The sequence below is a fragment of the Chiloscyllium punctatum genome, chromosome 18, assembly GCF_047496795.1.
Source record: "Chiloscyllium punctatum isolate Juve2018m chromosome 18, sChiPun1.3, whole genome shotgun sequence".
Lineage (NCBI taxonomy): Eukaryota > Metazoa > Chordata > Chondrichthyes > Orectolobiformes > Hemiscylliidae > Chiloscyllium > Chiloscyllium punctatum.
Window position 1 is genome coordinate 80,423,459 of NC_092756.1, and position 17,287 is coordinate 80,440,745.

General features: G+C 52.9%; 9 non-coding genes across 9 annotated transcripts; all 9 read right to left on the reverse strand.

The window, feature by feature from the left end:
* Positions 1-561: 561 nt before the first annotated feature.
* Positions 562-753, reverse strand: LOC140489473 (U2 spliceosomal RNA). Its single transcript, XR_011963158.1, has one exon. It is a non-coding gene; the product is annotated as a U2 spliceosomal RNA (small nuclear RNA).
* Positions 754-2,570: 1,817 nt separating this feature from the next.
* LOC140489475 (U2 spliceosomal RNA) lies at positions 2,571-2,762 on the reverse strand. The gene has a single exon (XR_011963160.1). It is a non-coding gene; the product is annotated as a U2 spliceosomal RNA (small nuclear RNA).
* Positions 2,763-4,578: 1,816 nt separating this feature from the next.
* LOC140489476 (U2 spliceosomal RNA) lies at positions 4,579-4,770 on the reverse strand. Its single transcript, XR_011963161.1, has one exon. It is a non-coding gene; the product is annotated as a U2 spliceosomal RNA (small nuclear RNA).
* A 1,817-nt stretch (positions 4,771-6,587) lies between these two features.
* Positions 6,588-6,779, reverse strand: LOC140489477 (U2 spliceosomal RNA). Its single transcript, XR_011963162.1, has one exon. It is a non-coding gene; the product is annotated as a U2 spliceosomal RNA (small nuclear RNA).
* Positions 6,780-8,596: 1,817 nt separating this feature from the next.
* Positions 8,597-8,788, reverse strand: LOC140489478 (U2 spliceosomal RNA). Its single transcript, XR_011963163.1, has one exon. It is a non-coding gene; the product is annotated as a U2 spliceosomal RNA (small nuclear RNA).
* Positions 8,789-10,604: 1,816 nt separating this feature from the next.
* On the reverse strand, positions 10,605-10,796 carry LOC140489479 (U2 spliceosomal RNA). The gene has a single exon (XR_011963164.1). It is a non-coding gene; the product is annotated as a U2 spliceosomal RNA (small nuclear RNA).
* A 1,816-nt stretch (positions 10,797-12,612) lies between these two features.
* Positions 12,613-12,804, reverse strand: LOC140489480 (U2 spliceosomal RNA). Its single transcript, XR_011963165.1, has one exon. It is a non-coding gene; the product is annotated as a U2 spliceosomal RNA (small nuclear RNA).
* Positions 12,805-14,620: 1,816 nt separating this feature from the next.
* Positions 14,621-14,812, reverse strand: LOC140489481 (U2 spliceosomal RNA). Its single transcript, XR_011963166.1, has one exon. It is a non-coding gene; the product is annotated as a U2 spliceosomal RNA (small nuclear RNA).
* Positions 14,813-16,628: 1,816 nt separating this feature from the next.
* On the reverse strand, positions 16,629-16,820 carry LOC140489483 (U2 spliceosomal RNA). The gene has a single exon (XR_011963167.1). It is a non-coding gene; the product is annotated as a U2 spliceosomal RNA (small nuclear RNA).
* Between the last annotated feature and the right edge of the window lie 467 nt (positions 16,821-17,287).

A 17,287-nucleotide genomic window follows, 5' to 3' on the forward strand; every position in this document is an offset into this window, starting at 1 on the left:
TCGGTGTGGGGGGGGGGGGGGATGGGTGGGGAAGGGGTTGTGGGGGCTGATCTGATAGCCATTTGACATTGGCTGAGTTATGGGATCCCACAACCTGATTTGACAGTGTGAAAAATCCCACAACACCAGGTTACAGCCCAACGGGGTTATTTGGAAGTACAGCAGTCACCCCGCCCCACCCCACCCCACACCCCCCACCGCCGTTCCATCGGTGGGATACGTTCCAAGACCGACCGCAGAAGCCCGAAACGGCGGATAGGGGCAAACCCATTCATTTAAATTGCAAAGTTACCTTCCTGGCAGCCCCCTGGTTCCAGAATGTTCCCTGTAGCACGTTTGGGCCGCGGATACCGGGGCGGGGTTACCCTGTCCTGGCTTTCAGCGTGCCGCGCCTTCATCGGGTAACTGCAGAGCAGGATCACAAGACGGAAAACTGGCAACAAAAGATGATAGTTTCATGCAACTGAAAAGACAATCGATGGAACGATCGCTGCGATCGACACGGCAAACTAGCAAAGGCAAGAGATTCACATTCCATTCACCTGCTTTTGAACTTGGCTGGTAGGCTGCACCGTTCCTGGAAACACTGCAATACCAGGCTGATACACGGAGAGGACAGAGCAAGCCCTTCAGCCATCTCCCTGCTCCAAAAATCCATTTAATACAAACACTCCCACCTTCGGGAGGTATCAGCGATTAAACCGATAAGAACAGAAACTACACATATTCCGAGCCAAAAGGCCGAGAAGCGATAGCACATTGATACTCTAACGGTGGGGGTCACCTTTACCGACTATCCTTTCCGTCAGTTTGACAATATTCAAAGTCCGTTTATTCCCTTACCGCGTACCTTCCGAGATTTCCAACCAGATCGGAAGATCGCTTTGCAGCCGTCGCTGTGCTTTCCCCGTGGTTTTCCGTCCATCTGTTACGTAGCCGCGTAGATCGCGCTGACGACCAATCGGATGGCACGGGCCGGAGCCGCCATGGGAGCGCACGTCAGGTCGACTGCAGAGAGGTTTCTCCCGGCGATCGGGGACAGCGGCAGGGTGGTTCCCCCGGCGTCTACAAGGTTGACCAGAATTCCACAGGCAGCACCTTCCAAACTCATGGCCGACACAGCCTTGAAGGATGACGGCAGCAGATCCACGGGAACACCACCGTTCGCAAGTTCTTCCCCGAGGCACGCGCTGTCCTGAATTGCAAATATATCGTTGTTCCTCCGGTGTCACTGGGTCAAAATCTGGAATCCCCGCCCAAACAGCATCGCGGGGCTACCGACAGCACGTGGACTGCAGCGGTTCGAGAGAGCAGCTCACAGCCAAGGTGATCTCGGGATGGGCAAGAAGAAATGTTGGCCTTGACAGAAAGATCCTATTCATTTCCTCCCCTTGTGTTCGTGTAGCTTGCCCATAAAAGCGAATCATTGTTTCCCACACGTACAGGATTCGCTCCTTGGCATTCCACATCAATCTGAAACGTTGTGAAAAGTGAATTACGTCCGTGCACCCTTTCTTTATCGTCCACTTTCAATCTCCTCTCCACTTGTATCCGACTCTCTGTGTAGAATGGGGAGGGAGCTGATCTCCCGACGTAAACACGTCACGCTGCAAGCGCACCTCATCGCCACAAGCAGCTCGATTTGACATCTCCGTTCACGTTACCGCAGATCGCTGAGAACATTTTAAGCCGATCCAGTTGACAAACCGACGACTATTTTGCTACTTGCACCGCAAATGATTACAAACCATTCCAAATCGTACGGGTGGCACAGTGGCTCATCGTTCAGTACGGCTGCCTCGTGGCCCCAGGGAGCTGAAGTGAGTTCCAGCCTCGGGCGATGGTCTGTGTGAATAATCTTTACGTACAGACGTAGCCGCTAAAGCAGGTTGCTTCCGTACAGTAGTTTGCGAAGAAACAAACAGAGCTGGGGGGTTTCACTCTATTCAGGAAACAGACCAAAGACACTTCTTTCTTGTTCAAGAAAATATTCGGATAAATTTGATGCGTCGGTGTGGGGGGGGGGGGGGATGGGTGGGGAAGGGGTTGTGGGGGCTGATCTGATAGCCATTTGACATTGGCTGAGTTATGGGATCCCACAACCTGATTTGACAGTGTGAAAAATCCCACAACACCAGGTTACAGCCCAACGGGGTTATTTGGAAGTACAGCAGTCACCCCGCCCCACCCCACCCCACACCCCCCACCGCCGTACCATCGGTGGGATACGTTCCAAGACCGACCGCAGAAGCCCGAAACGGCGGATAGGGGCAAACCCATTCATTTAAATTGCAAAGTTACCTTCCTGGCAGCCCCCTGGTTCCAGAATGTTCCCTGTAGCACGTTTGGGCCGCGGATACCGGGGCGGGGTTACCCTGTCCTGGCTTTCAGCGTGCCGCGCCTTCATCGGGTAACTGCAGAGCAGGATCACAAGACGGAAAACTGGCAACAAAAGATGATAGTTTCATGCAACTGAAAAGACAATCGATGGAACGATCGCTGCGATCGACACGGCAAACTAGCAAAGGCAAGAGATTCACATTCCATTCACCTGCTTTTGAACTTGGCTGGTAGGCTGCACCGTTCCTGGAAACACTGCAATACCAGGCTGATACACGGAGAGGACAGAGCAAGCCCTTCAGCCATCTCCCTGCTCCAAAAATCCATTTAATACAAACACTCCCACCTTCGGGAGGTATCAGCGATTAAACCGATAAGAACAGAAACTACACATATTCCGAGCCAAAAGGCCGAGAAGCGATAGCACATTGATACTCTAACGGTGGGGGTCACCTTTGCCGACTATCCTTTCCGTCAGTTTGACGATATTCAAAGTTCGTTTATTCCCTTACCGCGTACCTTCCGAGATTCCCAACCAGATCGGAAGATCGCTTTGCAGCCGTCGCTGTGCTTTCCCCGTGGTTTTCCGTCCATCTGTTACGTAGCCGCGTAGATGGCGCTGACGACCAATCGGATGGCACGGGCCGGAGCCGCCATGGGAGCGCCGTCAGGTCGACTGCAGAGAGGTTTCTCCCGGCGATCGGGGACAGCGGCAGGGTGGTTCCCCCGGCGTCTACAAGGTTGACCAGAATTCCACAGGCAGCACCTTCCAAACTCATGGCCGACACAGCCTTGAAGGATGACGGCAGCAGATCCACGGGAACACCACCGTTCGCAAGTTCTTCCCCGAGGCACGCGCTGTCCTGAATTGCAAATATATCGTTGTTCCTCCGGTGTCACTGGGTCAAAATCTGGAATCCCCGCCCAAACAGCATCGCGGGGCTACCGACAGCACGTGGACTGCAGCGGTTCGAGAGAGCAGCTCACAGCCAAGGTGATCTCGGGATGGGCAAGAAGAAATGTTGGCCTTGACAGAAAGATCCTATTCATTTCCTCCCCTTGTGTTCGTGTAGCTTGCCCATAAAAGCGAATCATTGTTTCCCACACGTACAGGATTCGCTCCTTGGCATTCCACATCAATCTGAAACGTTGTGAAAAGTGAATTACGTCCGTGCACCCTTTCTTTATCGTCCACTTTCAATCTCCTCTCCACTTGTATCCGACTCTCTGTGTAGAATGGGGAGGGAGCTGATCTCCCGACGTAAACACGTCACGCTGCAAGCGCACCTCATCGCCACAAGCAGCTCGATTTGACATCTCCGTTCACGTTACCGCAGATCGCTGAGAACATTTTAAGCCGATCCAGTTGACAAACCGACGACTATTTTGCTACTTGCACCGCAAATGATTACAAACCATTCCAAATCGTACGGGTGGCACAGTGGCTCATCGTTCAGTACGGCTGCCTCGTGGCCCCAGGGAGCTGAAGTGAGTTCCAGCCTCGGGCGATGGTCTGTGTGAATAATCTTTACGTACAGACGTAGCCGCTAAAGCAGGTTGCTTCCGTACAGTAGTTTGCGAAGAAACAAACAGAGCTGGGGGGTTTCACTCTATTCAGGAAACAGACCAAAGACACTTCTTTCTTGTTCAAGAAAATATTCGGATAAATTTGATGCGTCGGTGTGGGGGGGGGGGGGGATGGGTGGGGAAGGGGTTGTGGGGGCTGATCTGATAGCCATTTGACATTGGCTGAGTTATGGGATCCCACAACCTGATTTGACAGTGTGAAAAATCCCACAACACCAGGTTACAGCCCAACGGGGTTATTTGGAAGTACAGCAGTCACCCCGCCCCACCCCACCCCACACCCCCCACCGCCGTACCATCGGTGGGATACGTTCCAAGACCGACCGCAGAAGCCCGAAACGGCGGATAGGGGCAAACCCATTCATTTAAATTGCAAAGTTACCTTCCTGGCAGCCCCCTGGTTCCAGAATGTTCCCTGTAGCACGTTTGGGCCGCGGATACCGGGGCGGGGTTACCCTGTCCTGGCTTTCAGCGTGCCGCGCCTTCATCGGGTAACTGCAGAGCAGGATCACAAGACGGAAAACTGGCAACAAAAGATGATAGTTTCATGCAACTGAAAAGACAATCGATGGAACGATCGCTGCGATCGACACGGCAAACTAGCAAAGGCAAGAGATTCACATTCCATTCACCTGCTTTTGAACTTGGCTGGTAGGCTGCACCGTTCCTGGAAACACTGCAATACCAGGCTGATACACGGAGAGGACAGAGCAAGCCCTTCAGCCATCTCCCTGCTCCAAAAATCCATTTAATACAAACACTCCCACCTTCGGGAGGTATCAGCGATTAAACCGATAAGAACAGAAACTACACATATTCCGAGCCAAAAGGCCGAGAAGCGATAGCACATTGATACTCTAACGGTGGGGGTCACCTTTACCGACTATCCTTTCCGTCAGTTTGACAATATTCAAAGTCCGTTTATTCCCTTACCGCGTACCTTCCGAGATTTCCAACCAGATCGGAAGATCGCTTTGCAGCCGTCGCTGTGCTTTCCCCGTGGTTTTCCGTCCATCTGTTACGTAGCCGCGTAGATCGCGCTGACGACCAATCGGATGGCACGGGCCGGAGCCGCCATGGGAGCGCACGTCAGGTCGACTGCAGAGAGGTTTCTCCCGGCGATCGGGGACAGCGGCAGGGTGGTTCCCCCGGCGTCTACAAGGTTGACCAGAATTCCACAGGCAGCACCTTCCAAACTCATGGCCGACACAGCCTTGAAGGATGACGGCAGCAGATCCACGGGAACACCACCGTTCGCAAGTTCTTCCCCGAGGCACGCGCTGTCCTGAATTGCAAATATATCGTTGTTCCTCCGGTGTCACTGGGTCAAAATCTGGAATCCCCGCCCAAACAGCATCGCGGGGCTACCGACAGCACGTGGACTGCAGCGGTTCGAGAGAGCAGCTCACAGCCAAGGTGATCTCGGGATGGGCAAGAAGAAATGTTGGCCTTGACAGAAAGATCCTATTCATTTCCTCCCCTTGTGTTCGTGTAGCTTGCCCATAAAAGCGAATCATTGTTTCCCACACGTACAGGATTCGCTCCTTGGCATTCCACATCAATCTGAAACGTTGTGAAAAGTGAATTACGTCCGTGCACCCTTTCTTTATCGTCCACTTTCAATCTCCTCTCCACTTGTATCCGACTCTCTGTGTAGAATGGGGAGGGAGCTGATCTCCCGACGTAAACACGTCACGCTGCAAGCGCACCTCATCGCCACAAGCAGCTCGATTTGACATCTCCGTTCACGTTACCGCAGATCGCTGAGAACATTTTAAGCCGATCCAGTTGACAAACCGACGACTATTTTGCTACTTGCACCGCAAATGATTACAAACCATTCCAAATCGTACGGGTGGCACAGTGGCTCATCGTTCAGTACGGCTGCCTCGTGGCCCCAGGGAGCTGAAGTGAGTTCCAGCCTCGGGCGATGGTCTGTGTGAATAATCTTTACGTACAGACGTAGCCGCTAAAGCAGGTTGCTTCCGTACAGTAGTTTGCGAAGAAACAAACAGAGCTGGGGGGTTTCACTCTATTCAGGAAACAGACCAAAGACACTTCTTTCTTGTTCAAGAAAATATTCGGATAAATTTGATGCGTCGGTGTGGGGGGGGGGGGGGATGGGTGGGGAAGGGGTTGTGGGGGCTGATCTGATAGCCATTTGACATTGGCTGAGTTATGGGATCCCACAACCTGATTTGACAGTGTGAAAAATCCCACAACACCAGGTTACAGCCCAACGGGGTTATTTGGAAGTACAGCAGTCACCCCGCCCCACCCCACCCCACACCCCCCACCGCCGTACCATCGGTGGGATACGTTCCAAGACCGACCGCAGAAGCCCGAAACGGCGGATAGGGGCAAACCCATTCATTTAAATTGCAAAGTTACCTTCCTGGCAGCCCCCTGGTTCCAGAATGTTCCCTGTAGCACGTTTGGGCCGCGGATACCGGGGCGGGGTTACCCTGTCCTGGCTTTCAGCGTGCCGCGCCTTCATCGGGTAACTGCAGAGCAGGATCACAAGACGGAAAACTGGCAACAAAAGATGATAGTTTCATGCAACTGAAAAGACAATCGATGGAACGATCGCTGCGATCGACACGGCAAACTAGCAAAGGCAAGAGATTCACATTCCATTCACCTGCTTTTGAACTTGGCTGGTAGGCTGCACCGTTCCTGGAAACACTGCAATACCAGGCTGATACACGGAGAGGACAGAGCAAGCCCTTCAGCCATCTCCCTGCTCCAAAAATCCATTTAATACAAACACTCCCACCTTCGGGAGGTATCAGCGATTAAACCGATAAGAACAGAAACTACACATATTCCGAGCCAAAAGGCCGAGAAGCGATAGCACATTGATACTCTAACGGTGGGGGTCACCTTTACCGACTATCCTTTCCGTCAGTTTGACAATATTCAAAGTCCGTTTATTCCCTTACCGCGTACCTTCCGAGATTTCCAACCAGATCGGAAGATCGCTTTGCAGCCGTCGCTGTGCTTTCCCCGTGGTTTTCCGTCCATCTGTTACGTAGCCGCGTAGATCGCGCTGACGACCAATCGGATGGCACGGGCCGGAGCCGCCATGGGAGCGCACGTCAGGTCGACTGCAGAGAGGTTTCTCCCGGCGATCGGGGACAGCGGCAGGGTGGTTCCCCCGGCGTCTACAAGGTTGACCAGAATTCCACAGGCAGCACCTTCCAAACTCATGGCCGACACAGCCTTGAAGGATGACGGCAGCAGATCCACGGGAACACCACCGTTCGCAAGTTCTTCCCCGAGGCACGCGCTGTCCTGAATTGCAAATATATCGTTGTTCCTCCGGTGTCACTGGGTCAAAATCTGGAATCCCCGCCCAAACAGCATCGCGGGGCTACCGACAGCACGTGGACTGCAGCGGTTCGAGAGAGCAGCTCACAGCCAAGGTGATCTCGGGATGGGCAAGAAGAAATGTTGGCCTTGACAGAAAGATCCTATTCATTTCCTCCCCTTGTGTTCGTGTAGCTTGCCCATAAAAGCGAATCATTGTTTCCCACACGTACAGGATTCGCTCCTTGGCATTCCACATCAATCTGAAACGTTGTGAAAAGTGAATTACGTCCGTGCACCCTTTCTTTATCGTCCACTTTCAATCTCCTCTCCACTTGTATCCGACTCTCTGTGTAGAATGGGGAGGGAGCTGATCTCCCGACGTAAACACGTCACGCTGCAAGCGCACCTCATCGCCACAAGCAGCTCGATTTGACATCTCCGTTCACGTTACCGCAGATCGCTGAGAACATTTTAAGCCGATCCAGTTGACAAACCGACGACTATTTTGCTACTTGCACCGCAAATGATTACAAACCATTCCAAATCGTACGGGTGGCACAGTGGCTCATCGTTCAGTACGGCTGCCTCGTGGCCCCAGGGAGCTGAAGTGAGTTCCAGCCTCGGGCGATGGTCTGTGTGAATAATCTTTACGTACAGACGTAGCCGCTAAAGCAGGTTGCTTCCGTACAGTAGTTTGCGAAGAAACAAACAGAGCTGGGGGGTTTCACTCTATTCAGGAAACAGACCAAAGACACTTCTTTCTTGTTCAAGAAAATATTCGGATAAATTTGATGCGTCGGTGTGGGGGGGGGGGGGGATGGGTGGGGAAGGGGTTGTGGGGGCTGATCTGATAGCCATTTGACATTGGCTGAGTTATGGGATCCCACAACCTGATTTGACAGTGTGAAAAATCCCACAACACCAGGTTACAGCCCAACGGGGTTATTTGGAAGTACAGCAGTCACCCCGCCCCACCCCACCCCACACCCCCCACCGCCGTACCATCGGTGGGATACGTTCCAAGACCGACCGCAGAAGCCCGAAACGGCGGATAGGGGCAAACCCATTCATTTAAATTGCAAAGTTACCTTCCTGGCAGCCCCCTGGTTCCAGAATGTTCCCTGTAGCACGTTTGGGCCGCGGATACCGGGGCGGGGTTACCCTGTCCTGGCTTTCAGCGTGCCGCGCCTTCATCGGGTAACTGCAGAGCAGGATCACAAGACGGAAAACTGGCAACAAAAGATGATAGTTTCATGCAACTGAAAAGACAATCGATGGAACGATCGCTGCGATCGACACGGCAAACTAGCAAAGGCAAGAGATTCACATTCCATTCACCTGCTTTTGAACTTGGCTGGTAGGCTGCACCGTTCCTGGAAACACTGCAATACCAGGCTGATACACGGAGAGGACAGAGCAAGCCCTTCAGCCATCTCCCTGCTCCAAAAATCCATTTAATACAAACACTCCCACCTTCGGGAGGTATCAGCGATTAAACCGATAAGAACAGAAACTACACATATTCCGAGCCAAAAGGCCGAGAAGCGATAGCACATTGATACTCTAACGGTGGGGGTCACCTTTGCCGACTATCCTTTCCGTCAGTTTGACGATATTCAAAGTTCGTTTATTCCCTTACCGCGTACCTTCCGAGATTCCCAACCAGATCGGAAGATCGCTTTGCAGCCGTCGCTGTGCTTTCCCCGTGGTTTTCCGTCCATCTGTTACGTAGCCGCGTAGATGGCGCTGACGACCAATCGGATGGCACGGGCCGGAGCCGCCATGGGAGCGCCGTCAGGTCGACTGCAGAGAGGTTTCTCCCGGCGATCGGGGACAGCGGCAGGGTGGTTCCCCCGGCGTCTACAAGGTTGACCAGAATTCCACAGGCAGCACCTTCCAAACTCATGGCCGACACAGCCTTGAAGGATGACGGCAGCAGATCCACGGGAACACCACCGTTCGCAAGTTCTTCCCCGAGGCACGCGCTGTCCTGAATTGCAAATATATCGTTGTTCCTCCGGTGTCACTGGGTCAAAATCTGGAATCCCCGCCCAAACAGCATCGCGGGGCTACCGACAGCACGTGGACTGCAGCGGTTCGAGAGAGCAGCTCACAGCCAAGGTGATCTCGGGATGGGCAAGAAGAAATGTTGGCCTTGACAGAAAGATCCTATTCATTTCCTCCCCTTGTGTTCGTGTAGCTTGCCCATAAAAGCGAATCATTGTTTCCCACACGTACAGGATTCGCTCCTTGGCATTCCACATCAATCTGAAACGTTGTGAAAAGTGAATTACGTCCGTGCACCCTTTCTTTATCGTCCACTTTCAATCTCCTCTCCACTTGTATCCGACTCTCTGTGTAGAATGGGGAGGGAGCTGATCTCCCGACGTAAACACGTCACGCTGCAAGCGCACCTCATCGCCACAAGCAGCTCGATTTGACATCTCCGTTCACGTTACCGCAGATCGCTGAGAACATTTTAAGCCGATCCAGTTGACAAACCGACGACTATTTTGCTACTTGCACCGCAAATGATTACAAACCATTCCAAATCGTACGGGTGGCACAGTGGCTCATCGTTCAGTACGGCTGCCTCGTGGCCCCAGGGAGCTGAAGTGAGTTCCAGCCTCGGGCGATGGTCTGTGTGAATAATCTTTACGTACAGACGTAGCCGCTAAAGCAGGTTGCTTCCGTACAGTAGTTTGCGAAGAAACAAACAGAGCTGGGGGGTTTCACTCTATTCAGGAAACAGACCAAAGACACTTCTTTCTTGTTCAAGAAAATATTCGGATAAATTTGATGCGTCGGTGTGGGGGGGGGGGGGGATGGGTGGGGAAGGGGTTGTGGGGGCTGATCTGATAGCCATTTGACATTGGCTGAGTTATGGGATCCCACAACCTGATTTGACAGTGTGAAAAATCCCACAACACCAGGTTACAGCCCAACGGGGTTATTTGGAAGTACAGCAGTCACCCCGCCCCACCCCACCCCACACCCCCCACCGCCGTACCATCGGTGGGATACGTTCCAAGACCGACCGCAGAAGCCCGAAACGGCGGATAGGGGCAAACCCATTCATTTAAATTGCAAAGTTACCTTCCTGGCAGCCCCCTGGTTCCAGAATGTTCCCTGTAGCACGTTTGGGCCGCGGATACCGGGGCGGGGTTACCCTGTCCTGGCTTTCAGCGTGCCGCGCCTTCATCGGGTAACTGCAGAGCAGGATCACAAGACGGAAAACTGGCAACAAAAGATGATAGTTTCATGCAACTGAAAAGACAATCGATGGAACGATCGCTGCGATCGACACGGCAAACTAGCAAAGGCAAGAGATTCACATTCCATTCACCTGCTTTTGAACTTGGCTGGTAGGCTGCACCGTTCCTGGAAACACTGCAATACCAGGCTGATACACGGAGAGGACAGAGCAAGCCCTTCAGCCATCTCCCTGCTCCAAAAATCCATTTAATACAAACACTCCCACCTTCGGGAGGTATCAGCGATTAAACCGATAAGAACAGAAACTACACATATTCCGAGCCAAAAGGCCGAGAAGCGATAGCACATTGATACTCTAACGGTGGGGGTCACCTTTGCCGACTATCCTTTCCGTCAGTTTGACGATATTCAAAGTTCGTTTATTCCCTTACCGCGTACCTTCCGAGATTCCCAACCAGATCGGAAGATCGCTTTGCAGCCGTCGCTGTGCTTTCCCCGTGGTTTTCCGTCCATCTGTTACGTAGCCGCGTAGATGGCGCTGACGACCAATCGGATGGCACGGGCCGGAGCCGCCATGGGAGCGCCGTCAGGTCGACTGCAGAGAGGTTTCTCCCGGCGATCGGGGACAGCGGCAGGGTGGTTCCCCCGGCGTCTACAAGGTTGACCAGAATTCCACAGGCAGCACCTTCCAAACTCATGGCCGACACAGCCTTGAAGGATGACGGCAGCAGATCCACGGGAACACCACCGTTCGCAAGTTCTTCCCCGAGGCACGCGCTGTCCTGAATTGCAAATATATCGTTGTTCCTCCGGTGTCACTGGGTCAAAATCTGGAATCCCCGCCCAAACAGCATCGCGGGGCTACCGACAGCACGTGGACTGCAGCGGTTCGAGAGAGCAGCTCACAGCCAAGGTGATCTCGGGATGGGCAAGAAGAAATGTTGGCCTTGACAGAAAGATCCTATTCATTTCCTCCCCTTGTGTTCGTGTAGCTTGCCCATAAAAGCGAATCATTGTTTCCCACACGTACAGGATTCGCTCCTTGGCATTCCACATCAATCTGAAACGTTGTGAAAAGTGAATTACGTCCGTGCACCCTTTCTTTATCGTCCACTTTCAATCTCCTCTCCACTTGTATCCGACTCTCTGTGTAGAATGGGGAGGGAGCTGATCTCCCGACGTAAACACGTCACGCTGCAAGCGCACCTCATCGCCACAAGCAGCTCGATTTGACATCTCCGTTCACGTTACCGCAGATCGCTGAGAACATTTTAAGCCGATCCAGTTGACAAACCGACGACTATTTTGCTACTTGCACCGCAAATGATTACAAACCATTCCAAATCGTACGGGTGGCACAGTGGCTCATCGTTCAGTACGGCTGCCTCGTGGCCCCAGGGAGCTGAAGTGAGTTCCAGCCTCGGGCGATGGTCTGTGTGAATAATCTTTACGTACAGACGTAGCCGCTAAAGCAGGTTGCTTCCGTACAGTAGTTTGCGAAGAAACAAACAGAGCTGGGGGGTTTCACTCTATTCAGGAAACAGACCAAAGACACTTCTTTCTTGTTCAAGAAAATATTCGGATAAATTTGATGCGTCGGTGTGGGGGGGGGGGGGGATGGGTGGGGAAGGGGTTGTGGGGGCTGATCTGATAGCCATTTGACATTGGCTGAGTTATGGGATCCCACAACCTGATTTGACAGTGTGAAAAATCCCACAACACCAGGTTACAGCCCAACGGGGTTATTTGGAAGTACAGCAGTCACCCCGCCCCACCCCACCCCACACCCCCCACCGCCGTACCATCGGTGGGATACGTTCCAAGACCGACCGCAGAAGCCCGAAACGGCGGATAGGGGCAAACCCATTCATTTAAATTGCAAAGTTACCTTCCTGGCAGCCCCCTGGTTCCAGAATGTTCCCTGTAGCACGTTTGGGCCGCGGATACCGGGGCGGGGTTACCCTGTCCTGGCTTTCAGCGTGCCGCGCCTTCATCGGGTAACTGCAGAGCAGGATCACAAGACGGAAAACTGGCAACAAAAGATGATAGTTTCATGCAACTGAAAAGACAATCGATGGAACGATCGCTGCGATCGACACGGCAAACTAGCAAAGGCAAGAGATTCACATTCCATTCACCTGCTTTTGAACTTGGCTGGTAGGCTGCACCGTTCCTGGAAACACTGCAATACCAGGCTGATACACGGAGAGGACAGAGCAAGCCCTTCAGCCATCTCCCTGCTCCAAAAATCCATTTAATACAAACACTCCCACCTTCGGGAGGTATCAGCGATTAAACCGATAAGAACAGAAACTACACATATTCCGAGCCAAAAGGCCGAGAAGCGATAGCACATTGATACTCTAACGGTGGGGGTCACCTTTGCCGACTATCCTTTCCGTCAGTTTGACGATATTCAAAGTTCGTTTATTCCCTTACCGCGTACCTTCCGAGATTCCCAACCAGATCGGAAGATCGCTTTGCAGCCGTCGCTGTGCTTTCCCCGTGGTTTTCCGTCCATCTGTTACGTAGCCGCGTAGATGGCGCTGACGACCAATCGGATGGCACGGGCCGGAGCCGCCATGGGAGCGCCGTCAGGTCGACTGCAGAGAGGTTTCTCCCGGCGATCGGGGACAGCGGCAGGGTGGTTCCCCCGGCGTCTACAAGGTTGACCAGAATTCCACAGGCAGCACCTTCCAAACTCATGGCCGACACAGCCTTGAAGGATGACGGCAGCAGATCCACGGGAACACCACCGTTCGCAAGTTCTTCCCCGAGGCACGCGCTGTCCTGAATTGCAAATATATCGTTGTTCCTCCGGTGTCACTGGGTCAAAATCTGGAATCCCCGCCCAAACAGCATCGCGGGGCTACCGACAGCACGTGGACTGCAGCGGTTCGAGAGAGCAGCTCACAGCCAAGGTGATCTCGGGATGGGCAAGAAGAAATGTTGGCCTTGACAGAAAGATCCTATTCATTTCCTCCCCTTGTGTTCGTGTAGCTTGCCCATAAAAGCGAATCATTGTTTCCCACACGTACAGGATTCGCTCCTTGGCATTCCACATCAATCTGAAACGTTGTGAAAAGTGAATTACGTCCGTGCACCCTTTCTTTATCGTCCACTTTCAATCTCCTCTCCACTTGTATCCGACTCTCTGTGTAGAATGGGGAGGGAGCTGATCTCCCGACGTAAACACGTCACGCTGCAAGCGCACCTCATCGCCACAAGCAGCTCGATTTGACATCTCCGTTCACGTTACCGCAGATCGCTGAGAACATTTTAAGCCGATCCAGTTGACAAACCGACGACTATTTTGCTACTTGCACCGCAAATGATTACAAACCATTCCAAATCGTACGGGTGGCACAGTGGCTCATCGTTCAGTACGGCTGCCTCGTGGCCCCAGGGAGCTGAAGTGAGTTCCAGCCTCGGGCGATGGTCTGTGTGAATAATCTTTACGTACAGACGTAGCCGCTAAAGCAGGTTGCTTCCGTACAGTAGTTTGCGAAGAAACAAACAGAGCTGGGGGGTTTCACTCTATTCAGGAAACAGACCAAAGACACTTCTTTCTTGTTCAAGAAAATATTCGGATAAATTTGATGCGTCGGTGTGGGGGGGGGGGGGGATGGGTGGGGAAGGGGTTGTGGGGGCTGATCTGATAGCCATTTGACATTGGCTGAGTTATGGGATCCCACAACCTGATTTGACAGTGTGAAAAATCCCACAACACCAGGTTACAGCCCAACGGGGTTATTTGGAAGTACAGCAGTCACCCCGCCCCACCCCACCCCACACCCCCCACCGCCGTACCATCGGTGGGATACGTTCCAAGACCGACCGCAGAAGCCCGAAACGGCGGATAGGGGCAAACCCATTCATTTAAATTGCAAAGTTACCTTCCTGGCAGCCCCCTGGTTCCAGAATGTTCCCTGTAGCACGTTTGGGCCGCGGATACCGGGGCGGGGTTACCCTGTCCTGGCTTTCAGCGTGCCGCGCCTTCATCGGGTAACTGCAGAGCAGGATCACAAGACGGAAAACTGGCAACAAAAGATGATAGTTTCATGCAACTGAAAAGACAATCGATGGAACGATCGCTGCGATCGACACGGCAAACTAGCAAAGGCAAGAGATTCACATTCCATTCACCTGCTTTTGAACTTGGCTGGTAGGCTGCACCGTTCCTGGAAACACTGCAATACCAGGCTGATACACGGAGAGGACAGAGCAAGCCCTTCAGCCATCTCCCTGCTCCAAAAATCCATTTAATACAAACACTCCCACCTTCGGGAGGTATCAGCGATTAAACCGATAAGAACAGAAACTACACATATTCCGAGCCAAAAGGCCGAGAAGCGATAGCACATTGATACTCTAACGGTGGGGGTCACCTTTGCCGACTATCCTTTCCGTCAGTTTGACGATATTCAAAGTTCGTTTATTCCCTTACCGCGTACCTTCCGAGATTCCCAACCAGATCGGAAGATCGCTTTGCAGCCGTCGCTGTGCTTTCCCCGTGGTTTTCCGTCCATCTGTTACGTAGCCGCGTAGATGGCGCTGACGACCAATCGGATGGCACGGGCCGGAGCCGCCATGGGAGCGCCGTCAGGTCGACTGCAGAGAGGTTTCTCCCGGCGATCGGGGACAGCGGCAGGGTGGTTCCCCCGGCGTCTACAAGGTTGACCAGAATTCCACAGGCAGCACCTTCCAAACTCATGGCCGACACAGCCTTGAAGGATGACGGCAGCAGATCCACGGGAACACCACCGTTCGCAAGTTCTTCCCCGAGGCACGCGCTGTCCTGAATTGCAAATATATCGTTGTTCCTCCGGTGTCACTGGGTCAAAATCTGGAATCCCCGCCCAAACAGCATCGCGGGGCTACCGACAGCACGTGGACTGCAGCGGTTCGAGAGAGCAGCTCACAGCCAAGGTGATCTCGGGATGGGCAAGAAGAAATGTTGGCCTTGACAGAAAGATCCTATTCATTTCCTCCCCTTGTGTTCGTGTAGCTTGCCCATAAAAGCGAATCATTGTTTCCCACACGTACAGGATTCGCTCCTTGGCATTCCACATCAATCTGAAACGTTGTGAAAAGTGAATTACGTCCGTGCACCCTTTCTTTATCGTCCACTTTCAATCTCCTCTCCACTTGTATCCGACTCTCTGTGTAGAATGGGGAGGGAGCTGATCTCCCGACGTAAACACGTCACGCTGCAAGCGCACCTCATCGCCACAAGCAGCTCGATTTGACATCTCCGTTCACGTTACCGCAGATCGCTGAGAACATTTTAAGCCGATCCAGTTGACAAACCGACGACTATTTTGCTACTTGCACCGCAAATGATTACAAACCATTCCAAATCGTACGGGTGGCACAGTGGCTCATCGTTCAGTACGGCTGCCTCGTGGCCCCAGGGAGCTGAAGTGAGTTCCAGCCTCGGGCGATGGTCTGTGTGAATAATCTTTACGTACAGACGTAGCCGCTAAAGCAGGTTGCTTCCGTACAGTAGTTTGCGAAGAAACAAACAGAGCTGGGGGGTTTCACTCTATTCAGGAAACAGACCAAAGACACTTCTTTCTTGTTCAAGAAAATATTCGGATAAATTTGATGCGTCGGTGTGGGGGGGGGGGGGGATGGGTGGGGAAGGGGTTGTGGGGGCTGATCTGATAGCCATTTGACATTGGCTGAGTTATGGGATCCCACAACCTGATTTGACAGTGTGAAAAATCCCACAACACCAGGTTACAGCCCAACGGGGTTATTTGGAAGTACAGCAGTCACCCCGCCCCACCCCACCCCACACCCCCCACCGCCGTACCATCGGTGGGATACGTTCCAAGACCGACCGCAGAAGCCCGAAACGGCGGATAGGGGCAAACCCATTCATTTAAATTGCAAAGTTACCTTCCTGGCAGCCCCCTGGTTCCAGAATGTTCCCTGTAGCACGTTTGGGCCGCGGATACCGGGGCGGGGTTACCCTGTCCTGGCTTTCAGCGTGCCGCGCCTTCATCGGGTAACTGCAGAGCAGGATCACAAGACGGAAAACTGGCAACAAAAGATGATAGTTTCATGCAACTGAAAAGACAATCGATGGAACGATCGCTGCGATCGACACGGCAAACTAGCAAAGGCAAGAGATTCACATTCCATTCACCTGCTTTTGAACTTGGCTGGTAGGCTGCACCGTTCCTGGAAACACTGCAATACCAGGCTGATACACGGAGAGGACAGAGCAAGCCCTTCAGCCATCTCCCTGCTCCAAAAATCCATTTAATACAAACACTCCCACCTTCGGGAGGTATCAGCGATTAAACCGATAAGAACAGAAACTACACATATTCCGAGCCAAAAGGCCGAGAAGCGATAGCACATTGATACTCTAACGGTGGGGGTCACCTTTACCGACTATCCTTTCCGTCAGTTTGACGATATTCAAAGTCCGTTTATTCCCTTACCGCGTACCTTCCGAGATTTCCAACCAGATCGGAAGATCGCTTTGCAGCCGTCGCTGTGCTTTCCCCGTGGTTTTCCGTCCATCTGTTACGTAGCCGCGTAGATCGCGCTGACGACCAATCGGATGGCACGGGCCGGAGCCGCCATGGGAGCGCACGTCAGGTCGACTGCAGAGAGGTTTCTCCCGGCGATCGGGGACAGCGGCAGGGTGGTTCCCCCGGCGTCTACAAGGTTGACCAGAATTCCACAGGCAGCACCTTCCAAACTCATGGCCGACACAGCCTTGAAGGATGACGGCAGCAGATCCACGGGAACACCACCGTTCGCAAGTTCTTCCCCGAGGCACGCGCTGTCCTGAATTGCAAATATATCGTTGTTC